The sequence below is a fragment of the Canis lupus genome, chromosome 1, assembly GCF_011100685.1.
Source record: "Canis lupus familiaris isolate Mischka breed German Shepherd chromosome 1, alternate assembly UU_Cfam_GSD_1.0, whole genome shotgun sequence".
NCBI classification, from domain to species: Eukaryota; Metazoa; Chordata; class Mammalia; order Carnivora; family Canidae; genus Canis; species Canis lupus.
The window spans coordinates 111710025-111722226 of record NC_049222.1 but is presented as its reverse complement, the minus strand read 5'-3'; the positions used below and the strand labels follow the sequence as shown (position 1 = coordinate 111722226).

General features: G+C 40.3%; 1 long non-coding RNA gene across 1 annotated transcript; it reads right to left on the bottom strand.

Moving 5' to 3' along the window:
* Positions 1 to 9608: 9608 nt before the first annotated feature.
* On the bottom strand, positions 9609 to 11964 carry LOC106559816. The gene is made up of 3 exons (XR_005354570.1): positions 11584 to 11964; positions 11187 to 11255; positions 9609 to 10146 (listed from the first exon to the last, which is right to left on the bottom strand). It is a non-coding gene; the product is annotated as an uncharacterized LOC106559816 (long non-coding RNA).
* Between the last annotated feature and the right edge of the window lie 238 nt (positions 11965 to 12202).

The following is a 12202-nucleotide window of genomic DNA, read 5'->3' as shown; positions in this document are numbered from 1 at the left end:
TTGATCTGCCCTGCAGGGGTCTAAAGCCCAAATCTACATCAGCTATCACCTTGAAACTATATGAAAAGAATCCTGAATTGCTAGTGCCCTCTGAGTACTACTTAGAGTCAAGTGAATATCCTCTTTGAAAAAAAGATATCACCCTAAGCCTGAAATTATTTTGACAAATTTTTAAATACAATATTAATATCAGACAAAATATATTTTAAGGCAAAAAGAATTGACAGATCACACAATAGTTGAACATGGATGTTCATAGCCCATTATTCACATTCATAGCCCATTATTCACAATATCCAAAAAGGTGGAAGCTAGTGTCTATCAACTGATGAATGGGTAAATAAAGTGTGGTCTCTCCACACAATGGAATATAACTTGACCATTAAAAAAGGAATGAAGTATTGATAGATGAGGGACCCTGAAAACATTATGGCTAAATAAAAGAAACCCCCCTAAAAGGCTACATTGTATATGATTCCATTTTAATGAAATGTCCAAAATAGACAAATCATTAGAGACAGAAGGTAGATCCGTACTTGCCAGGGGCTGAGAGGAAGACAGAATCAGTATTGACTGTGCATGGGTAGTTTCATTTTGGAGTAAGGAAAGCGTTCTGGAGTGAGAAGAATGGTGACATATCCTATGAATATACTGAAACCCCACTGAATTGTATACTTTAGAAGGGTGAATTATATGTGAATTATATCAATACAGCTGTTCTAAAAGCATTGCTAGAGGGACCCTTCATAATGATAAAATGTTGAGAAATATTTATTTCATTCATTCAGGCTTGAGAAATTACATTTTCTTTTTTTAAGATTTTATTTATTTATTCATGAGAGAGAGAGAGAAAGAGAGAGAGAGAGAGAGGGAGAGAGGCAGAGACAAAGATAGAGGAAGAAGCAGGCTCCATGCAGGGAGCCCGACACGGGAAATGATCCCTGGTCTCCAGGATCAGGCCCTGGGCCAAAGGCGTTGCCAAACTGCCAAGCCACCTGGGGTGCCTGAGAAATTGCATTTTCTATTCCTATGATGTCATTGGGCATTTCCTAATGTAATTTCCATTATTATTAGTAGTGATGTTAATATTACTGATTTTAACTTTAAAGATAATAATCAACTATTTTCTTATAAACATTACAAAGCAAAATTCTCCTTTGACTACCATGGCTGCTCAGTAGCTAATTCTCCCATTTTCACTCCCTGTGGTAGAGGCCAACATCAGTTTAGTATCTATCCTTTAAGATTACTTTATATCCATTTAAGTGTGTCAACTGTATCCTTATAAGATGAAAACATCATTCATTTTACATGCTGCATAATATTTTACAAATGTGCTTATATGGCTAATTAAATCTTCCTGCTGATGAGAGACATTGAAATTGTTTTCAGTTTTTCACTATTACAACAAAACTGCAGAAAATATCTTTTTCATGCACTCTTGTGATCATTCAAGTATGAACATTCTCCATGGAGGAGGCCAAGGCATGGAACATGTGGTCTGGGTATTTAAATATTTCACAAGTACTGCTGAGTAATCTTTCAAAGTGACTACACTAATTTACACTTCAACTAGCAGTTTATGAGAGTAGCTGCTTCTCCATCCCTTTTATAGTTGATATCAAAATTAAACAATTTTGATAACCTTGAAGGGATGGATATGGTTGTGATTTTCATTTCTCCAATTACTAAGAAGGTTAAATATCCTTTCATATCTTCACTAACAATTTGGACTTTTATTTCAGTGACTTGCCTGTTCATTTCCTGTGAAAAAATTTTTTATTAATTTTTTTCATTTGATTTTTTAAAAGTTTGTTGTTGGTTTTCCTCCTCTGATTTCTAACCCTTTGTCTTTCTTTTTTTTTAATTTTTTTAAAATTTATTTATGATAGTCACACACAGAGAGAGAGAGAGAGAGAGAGAGGCAGAGACACAGGCAGAGGGAGAAGCAGGCTCCATGCAGGGAGCCCGACGTGGGACTCAATCCCGGGTCTCCAGGATCGCGCCCTGGGCCAAAGGCAGGTGCTAAACCGCTGCGCCACCCAGGGATCCCCCCCTTTGTCTTTCTTGGCACACTGAAAATATTCCATCTGAGCTATCACTAAAACTCTTGCCTCACACATCACTGTTAGGGATGATCAACCACTTTGATGCCTTCAAGCAGGTGAATACTTATAGCTCTCACTGCAGTATCACATACAAGCATACATTGTTTTATTGCCTATCACTTTGTGCTTCACAAATATTATATTTTGTTTTACAAATTGAAGGTTTATGGCAACCCTGTGTCAAGCAAGTCTATTGGCACTATTTTTACAACAGCGTATGCTCACTTCATGACTCTGTGTCATATTTTGGTAATTCTCATAATATTTCAAACTTTTTCATTGTTGTATTTCTTATGGTGATCTTTGATGAGTGATCATATATGTTACTTTGTAATGGTTTGGAAGGACCATGAACTGTGCCTATATAAGATGGCAAACTTAATCAATAAATGTGTTCTGACTGCTACATTCAGCCACTGGTCCCCTGTCTCTCTCTTTCTCCTGAAATCCCCTTCTTCCCTGACACAATAACACTGAAAATAGATGCATCAATAATGCTACAATGGCCTCTAAGGAAGAGTCAATTGATGTGGCAAACTTCATTGTTGTCTTATTTTAAGAAATTGCCACAGCTACTCTATCTCCCTGACCAGTTAGCAGTCATCAAGACAGAGGTAAGACCTTCCTCTAGCAAAAAGATTATGACTTGTTAAAAGCTCATTTTTTCAGCATTTAAATATTTTAGGGGCACCTCAGTGATTCAGTTGGTTGGGCACCAGACTCTTGTTTTCAGCTCAGGCCATCATCTCTGCATGTTTTTATTGGCACCTATAGAGAAAAGTATATAAATATGTCAACCTGTCCCAATAATGAATACATTTGAAAATTAAATGACCAGGAGTGCCTGGGTGGCTCAGTTGGTTAAGTGTTCAATTCTTGATCAAGTCTTTTTTTTAAGATTTTATTTATTTATTCATGAGAGACATAAAGAGAGAGGCAGAGACATAGGAAGAGGGAGAAGCAGGCTCCATGCAAGGATCCTGATGTGGGACTCAATCCTGGGATTCCAGGATCACGCCCTGAGCTGAAGACAGATGCTCAACCTCTGAGTCACCCAGGAGTCCCTCAGTTCAAGTCCTGATCTCAGGGTTGTGAATTCAAGCCCCATGTTGAGCATGGAGCCTACTTTTAAAAGAAAAATTAAATGACCAAATGCCAGCAATTTAAAAAAAATCATTTCCTTTGGGGATAAGGAAAGAGAATATTGGATGAGGAACTTGAGAAAACAACTATCCTTTAAATTCAACATAATTCTACTTGAAATGTTGTTGGAAGAAATGCTACTATACTTTGAATACAATCATATCAAAGCCTCAATTAAAATATGCAGAATAAAAATGTAATTATCAATTCAGAGTTTACTATTTTTGTCATTAGTAAATACTTTTGACACTTTCTATGTGTCATATTAAAATTCTATTTTAACACTGTAGTGGGGATAAAAGATCAAGTGTTATGTACTATCCTGTTACTGAAAGACTAACAAAAATAATTTTCAGTTAGGCTGTACTGCAATAAAAATCACAAAGGATAGTTGAACTAATATTGTGTAGAAGCAGTGGAACACTAGACAGAGCCCCAAGCAATAAGAACCTAACTTGAGAACTGTTTTATAAATTAGCTAAAGATGGCCCCTGTATATTGGCCCTATGTTGTTTACTTCTTTGTAGCAGGCTGGGACCATTAGCTCAGAATCCTGCTGGTACAACACTCAAATCCAATTAAACACATTTGATTGTTTAATTATAGCCCAAGTAAACACAGTTTTAATCATTTAGGGCATGCTTCTTTTGTATATTCTGCAGAACTGCATCCAATATCTGCCAGCCATAGATAAAGCAAACTCTACAGTTATAACAGGCCCTGTACTGCTGACACCTTTTAAAGTCTTTGCCCCAGAGACTCCTTATTACACTACTGAGCAGTGTCACTTGGACCTGTAAACTCCTTTTCCAATTTCTGTTTCCCTTTTGAGTTCCCTTGCCTCTTCCTTTTCTGGGTGGTGACCACACCCTGTTGTCTTTGGAAGCTGTTGTGTTGCGAGAAATGTCCCCTCCACATGAATATCTGTCAAAGCACCACCCAAATAAATCTCATTGTGTGCTACTGCCAATTCGTGGTCATGTCTTTTTTTTTTTCTTTTTTTTTTTTTAATTTTTATTTATTTATGATAGTCACACACACAGAGAGAGAGAGAGAGAGAGGCAGAGACACAGGCCGAGGGAGAAGCAGGCTCCATGCACCGGGAGCCCGACGTGGGACTTGATCCCGGGTCTCCAGGATCGCGCCCTGGGCCAAAGGCAGGCGCCAAACCGCTGCGCCACCCAGGGTTCGCCATCATGTCTTTTTCTTAATCATCCCTAAATCTTTGAGTTACAAGAACAGAGGCCTTGGAGAGGACAGAAGCTGATCACAATAGTGTCATGCCAAATTAGTATCACAGACTGCAATATCATTGGTCTTCATTTTGACTATCTGAATTAGTTTTATTAAGACCTTTTGCAGGATTCTCCTTAATAAATTTTATATGAAATTTTTGAGATTAACTCAATATAATATAACTCAACTCCATTTAACAAGTTCTGGCACAGCTACAAAGTGCTAAGCAGTGGTAAGGGGGAATAGGAGGAACCTAAACTACCCTTGTCCCAGAGATACATCTAGATAACACACATCAGTGTAAATAACCCAAAAAATGATTCATAGACTGGCAAAACAGACTCTCCACACCTAAATGTAGAGAAGAGGACCATCAAAAGGGTAGGAAAGGTGAAGATGTGCACATGAACCAAACTGGCCTGTAAGACTGTGCACAAGAGAAAGGATGCCTCATGTAGAGAGAAGGGAGAGCAGCAGACTATACCAGACCATACCACCCCAGGCATGGGGGATCCACACTGGGAAGACAAATCTCAATAACATTTGGCTTTGAAACCAGAGAGGCTTAACTTTGTGAATTCTTACAATCAGTGTGGTTTAATGCCTGAAACTTTAAAAATCAGTGAAATCTGGGTCTAGGAGAACTGCAGGGTGATAGGAAACTGAGCTGCCTTTCCCTTAAAAAGAGCATAATAAAGAGCCCCACTGAGATACAGCATAGAAGCAACGGTTTGAAAAATGCCTGGGGTATATGGAAAGGACATTTATTTACTAATTTCAGAACATGTGGGCAGTCTGGGTGGCTCAGCCATTTAGCGCCACCTTTGGCCCAGGGTGTGATCCTGGAAACCCAGGATCGAGTACCCCATCAGGCTCCCTGCATGGAGCCTGCTTCTCTCTCTGCCTGTGTTTCTGCACCTGTGTGTGTGTGTCATGAATAAATAAATAAATAAAATATTTTTTCTAACAAAAAAAGAACATTTGCTAGAGGGGCAGGGATCTTTAGGAGACTTTTGTCCTTCTTCAAGAACAAAAGAACTGGCAGGCACCATTTCCCTCCACTGCCCCCAGTCTAGATACACAGATACCTGTGAGAACCAGTTTTGTGAACACTCTCCATCTAGCTTGCTAACAGTGTGCTCCATCACCACACATTCTGTAGATGACCCCCTCTAACCCACCTTCAGCAGCATTCCAAAGTGGCTACAGGTCCCCCACATCAGACCTGTGTAAACCTAGCTAACACCATGTGCCTGCCCCTGCACTCTCTTGCAGACCAACCCCTCCCACACACCCTCAGTATGAGTCTATCCAAAGTGGTGACACAAGCATGGCAGTCTGTAAGTAGCCATAAGAGGCCAGGACCATTCCAAAATAAATCCATTTCCAGGGAGAAGGGAAGATAAGCACATACATTAGTCCAACTGTGGCCCTAGAAATGGACTGGGGGGCAGACATTTGGTCTGATTATAGGCCCTGCAAACCAATGAAAGCTTCTCAGGAGACAACAGGGAGAGTTCCCTGCAGTTCAGTACTCTGGCAAATGCCTGTTCTGACCTAACTCAAGCCTAAGGTGGCTCAGGACTTCCCACTAACAACACAGGGACTAAACTGTCCACAGCAGACAAAGAGAGGCACTGCAAATGATTGGACTAAAGCAAATGCAGCTTAGCCACCACAGTCAGGTGCACACAACACATAAAGGAGACACCCTTGAAATGCCAGGTTCTGGTGAACAGGGAACATTGCACTGCAGGGCACTACAAGACGTCTTCTTCATATGCCCACTACTCTCAATAACAAGAGACATTGCTGGCTTTCCTAACACATAGAAACAGATACAGAGAGTTAGACAAAATGAGGAGACAGAGGAATATGTCCCAAATGAAAGAATAGGACAAAATCACAGCAAGAGAACTAAATGAAATGGAGATAATATGTCTGGTAGACAATTTAAAGTAATTGTTATAAAGATACTGGACTTGAGTAAAGAGTGAAGGAACTCAGTGAGACCCCCAACAAAGAGAAAACATAAAAAATGTCCAATAAGAGATGAAGAACTCAATAACTGAAATTGAAAATGCTCTAGAAGGAATAAATAGTAGATGAGTGGAAGTAGAAGAATGGATCAGTGAGCTGGAGGATAGAATAATGGAAAGCAATCAAGCTGAAAATGAGAGAGAAAAAAGGAGTAACAAAGTTAAAATAGACTAAAGGAACTCAGCAACATCACCAAGCATAATAACACTTGTATTACAGGGATCACAGAAGGAAGAAAGAGAGAAAAGGGGGCAGAAAATTTATCTGAAGAAATAATAGCTGAAAAGTTCCTTAATATGAAGAAAGAAACAGAAATCCAAATACAATAGGCAGAGAGCTCTCCCCCCACATTAATCCAAGGAAATCCACACCAAGATATATAGTAATTAAAATGGCAGTAAGTAATGATAGATGATTCTAAAAGCAACAAGAGAAAAAGAAAACAGTAACATACTAAGGAAACCTCATAAGGCTAATAGCTGATTTTTCAGCAGAAACTTTGCATGCCAGAAGAGAGTGGCATGATATAGTCAAAGCACTAAAAGAAAAATAAACCTGCAGCAAAGAAAACTCTATTCAATGAAACCAGGGCTTGTTCTTTGAAAAGACCAACAAAAATTGATAATCCTAAGGGATTATCAGACTCATCAGAGAGACAGAGAAGACTCAAAGTCAGAAATTAAAAAGGAGAGGGGCATCCTGGGTGGCTCAGTGGTTTAGTGTCTGCCTTTGGCCCAGGGCGTGACCCTGGGGACCCGGGATTGAGTTCCACGTCAGGCTCCCTGCATGGAGCCTGCTTCTCCCTCTGCCTGTGTCTCTGCCTCTCTCTCTCTCTCTCTCTCTGTGTTTCTCATGAATAAATAAATAAAATATTTTTTAAAAAAGAAATTAAAAAGTAGAGATAACTGACACCACAGAAATACAAAAAATTATATATATTATATATAAAAATATATATAGTGGAATATTACTCAGCCACCAAAAAGAATAAAATCCTGCCATTTGCAACAACATGAAGGAAGCTTGAGTATGATGCTATGTGAAATAAGTCATTCAGAGAAAGACAAATGCCTTATGACTTCACTTACATGTGGAATTTAAGAAACAAAACAAACAAAGAAAAAAGACAAATAAAAAAGCAGAGTCTTAACTACAGAGAACTAATTCATGGTGACCAGAGGGGAGGTGGGGCAGAGTGTGGCTGAAATAAGTAATGGGGATTAAGAGGACACTTACCATGATGAGCACTTAGTAATATACAGAATTGTTGAATCATATATTGTACACCTGAAACTCATATAACACTGTACATTAATTGTACTGGAAATAAAGCAATAAAGCAATAAAGCCTCTATGTAATTCTGCCTACCTGAATGTTTTGGAACCAGAGTCACACTGCACACCCTGCACATGTGGACTCCAGGGCCCTGCTCAAAATATTTAATAAAATGTTTACAGTTAGATTACCAGGGGAATGTTTTCATACTGAGTTTAAAGCCTTTTGTATCTTGAATATCGTATTGGAAAGTTATGCCAATGTCTAGGGGACTGTGAGGCCCTGGAATAGTTGGAGTAACTCGCAAGTTTGGAAGAAAATACATTGTCACCCACTCATGAAATGCAGTCTGTAAGCAGAGAGTGGTCCTTTAGCTCGTTTGGAATGTTTTCATTAAAATGAAGGGGAAAGAAAGCAGAAGTAATAATACACCTTATTTCACAATATAACAGTAATTCAGGACTGGATATATTCTAAAGGGAAAAAAGTGAAAACCTAGAAATTTATCTTCTACAACAGAGAAAGAGCCTGGGAGAATGAAAAGAACCGGGTACAACACAAATTTAGAGCCAGCCCTTGAAATGTACTTATATCATGGCTGGAACTCCTCGAAAATAGTGTATGGGGGACTCTTCACTTTCCTTCGATCTCTGCTCAAATGTGAGTGGAAAATTGGTTATTCATAGTAAAATAAGAAATCCTCCTCATGCCTTACTGAGACCTGACAGTCTCCATCCCATAATGAAATGTAGGCATTAGTAAAATTCTGCCAATAATAATTACAGCAGGTGATATTCATGGAGCACTTATACGTATCATGGCACTAAGTTACGTGCTCTATATATAATATCTCACTTGATCTTCATAGCAATAAGACAGAGATAAGGACAATAATTATCCTCATTTTACAGATAACAAAACTGAGGCACAGAGAAAGTTAAATAACTTGTTCCTGATAAGCCAGTAGCGAACAGAAAAGCCAGGATTTTCACTTACAGCTTTACCTCCAAGATAGTATCTTTCAATCCTGGCAGCATGTTAAAATGGCAGGGGAGCTCAGAAATTGCTGAGACCTCTTCTAAAACCACATTAGAATCTGTTAAGACATCTGTAACTTTGGTAAACTCCCTAGGTGATTTCAGGATGCAGTCATGGCTGGGAACCACCCCACCAGGTGAGAACCAAGGTAATTCGTGATCCATGATCCGAATCCTTTCTGGTCTCACTAGGAGTAAGGGAACTGCCCTTCGGCTCCCAGAAAACCATGAAGGGAGTTGATACTGGCATCCAGGCCTCTAGATTTCCAGCTTATTTCCATTATAAGACACTATTAGAGCTCTCCTTGAGAAGAGGAGCTTCATGATTTGTAAGTGCTCTTGGGGGCAAATACTCAGAGTAGAAAGGCCAACTTTATTTTAGACCTACTAGATCAGCTTTAAAAGAAACTGCAGGGGATCCCTGGGTGGCGCAGCAGTTTGGCGCCTGCCTTTGGCCCAGGGCGCGATCCTGGAGTGCCAGGATCGGGTCCCTCATCAGGCTCCCTGCATGGAGCCTGCTTCTCCCTCTGCCTGTGTCTCTCCCTCTCTCTCTCTCTTCTCTGTGTCTCTCATGAATGAATAAATAAAATCTTTTTAAAAAATGAATTACTTGATGAAACAGCAAATTTATTAATTTTATTGCATCTCAAACCTTGAGTATATGTCCTTGATATATTCTGTGGTAAAATTTATGTTTACTTATCAGATGATGCTCCTAGGAAAAGCAGTTGTGCCATTCTTTGAGCTATAAGGTAAATTAGACATGTCTTCTCATAGGACAGCCCTCTCTTGAAAAAACTGACAAACTACAGTTGCTCAGACCTAGATATTTGGCAGAACTTTTGGAAATGAGCAAAAGGAGCTTGTCACTTCAAGGAAAACTGCTGATAGCTTTTGCTGCCAATGACAAAATTTATGTTGTAAAGCAAATAACAGAACTTTGAAAAATTTGCGTTATTGAGAGATTGACAGGTTCCAGATATTTAAAGACTTGAGGTCATTAGAAACAAAATTTTTCTGATGATATGAGTGATGATATTGATGACTATAATTTTTAAAAATATTGTAAAGCCAAATGTGTCAATATTTGAAAGATCTGCAAAATGCAGCCATTTAATATTTCCTAAATAAGCAATGCATAATGTCACAGAATCACAAATGTATAAAACACTCAAAGCACAAGACAGACCAAAGGATTTTAATGTAACAGAATACAAAAAGTACACTGATATGGTTTCAGATCTACAATCCAATAACCTTTGAGAGACTATCATTTGTCAGGCTCCACACTGGGCATGGAGGCTACCTGAAAAAAAAAAAAAAGAAAAGAAACTATCACTTGCGGAACTTTGATGCAGTATCAAAGAAGATACTATAGTCTATTAAAGTAACTATTTTCCTGGGTGCCTGGGTGGCTCAGTTGGTTAAGCAGCCAGCTCTTGATTTTGGTTCAGGTCATGATCTCAGGGTCATGGGACTGAACCCCTAGTTGAGCCCCATGCTCAGTGAAGAGTCTCCTTGAAATGTCTCCCTCTGCCCCTCCTCCCTCTCTGTTTTTCTTAAAGGCAGAAATTAAAGAGATTTGCAAAAATGTAAAACGTTACTTTTCTTATTAAATTTTGTAAATATAGTTTCCTAACAAATGCTATTACTTATGATCTCATGTTATAAGTTTGTTTTTAAATAAATAAATTAAAAGCTTAAGCATTAATTCCTAAATAGCAAATATACATTTCATAGCGCCACACTAAATGTAATTTCAATTGTTGACCTTAAAAATAAGTTATTTTTACTGGGAAAAAATGGGTTTATTTGGAAATAGCAGAGAAGTGCAATCTAGGACATGGAAGCTATGGTAAAACCATAGGTAAGCCCAATAAACAAAGGAGGGCATAATATTTTACGGAGGAGGAAATTGGGAAGGGATGGTTTTGAATGAAAGCCCATTGGAGAAAAGCAACAGTTCAGAGTGATGAGGTTTCTCATTGGGTAAGGTGCTGGGGCAATTTCTCGTAGGAGATGCAATGTACCTCTTTTCCTATTGGGGCCCTTAATTGATTCTTACCTGTTGAGGATTCTTCTGTAGGGGTCGATAATTGACAATTGTTCCTGTGATTGACTTCAATTGTTATAGGGGGTGAGAGTGCCCCTTTTTGGTTTCCCCACTCCATTTTAAATGAGGTTTCCTTTTATTATTTTTCACAGTATAAAGAAAGCCCTTAGACTGGAACTTGAGAACTAAGGCTTAATTACTTACTGGCATTGATCATGACCAAGCACACATTCCACTCGTTCTCCAACTTATGTGAATATCTTTGTAGAAGAAGAATGCTAAGCCCTACTCACTTGGGGCCCTGCTGCCAGGAGCCACGGGGTCACCGCCTCCACTTCCACACAGTCCTTGAGAAAGCAGGGCTGGGGAAGGAAAGGAGGCTGTGAAATATCACCTTTGCCGGAACAAACCACAGTGGCCATTCCATCACTATTAGCAAGGCACTATCCTCATTTTACAGATGAGCAAACGAAGGCACAGCGAGATTAAGCAACTCCTCCCAAAGCTATCCTGTTATAAGGCTGGTGGTGGGTGATGCGGCAGGGAGTGGCGCGCGGAGATACTGCAACCCAAGCTGCACCCACCCCAGGGGGCAAGAACTTTCCCAGACGCCAGAAGACTCCGCTTAAGTGAACTACAACTGTCCTCCCAGCTCCTCAAGCATCAACTCCAACCCCCCACCCTTCAAACCGATTACTGAGTTGTTGCCGCCTCAAGGGCAGGTCTCGAAAGTTCCATATGGGGATCCCTGGGTGGCGCAGCAGTTTGGCGCCTGCCTTTGGCCCAGGGCGCGATCCTGGAGACCCGGGATCGAATCCCACATCGGGCTTCCGGTGCATGGAGCTTGCTTCTCCCTCTGCCTGTGTCTCTGCCTCTCTGCCTCTCTCTCTTTCTCTCTCTGTGACTATCATAAATAAAAAAAAAAAAAAAAAAAAAAAAAAGTTCCATATGTTGCGGGATGCCCAACTGACAACCAGCAGGAGGAGAAAATTGGCCACAACCTCGCCCACCGGGGGCCGGAAGTGGCCTCCTCCCCCGCCTCCGGCGGCTCTAGATCAATGCTTCCCAGAATTCCCCAGAACGGAAGTGCCTGAGACTACACGGCGTCCCGGGACTACACTTCCCAGAATGCCCAGGAGGACACCATCCACAGCCCGGTCCCAGTACTTGGAGCTCCTGAACTCTACAGAGTTTCGGAAAAGAGCAAACAAAGGCCACGGGTTACCCCTCCCAGGGGCACAAGTGCTTGGGGCCACTGGCAGCGTCTGGACTGTGCTTCCTGCAGTGCGCTAGGGCAACGATGACTACA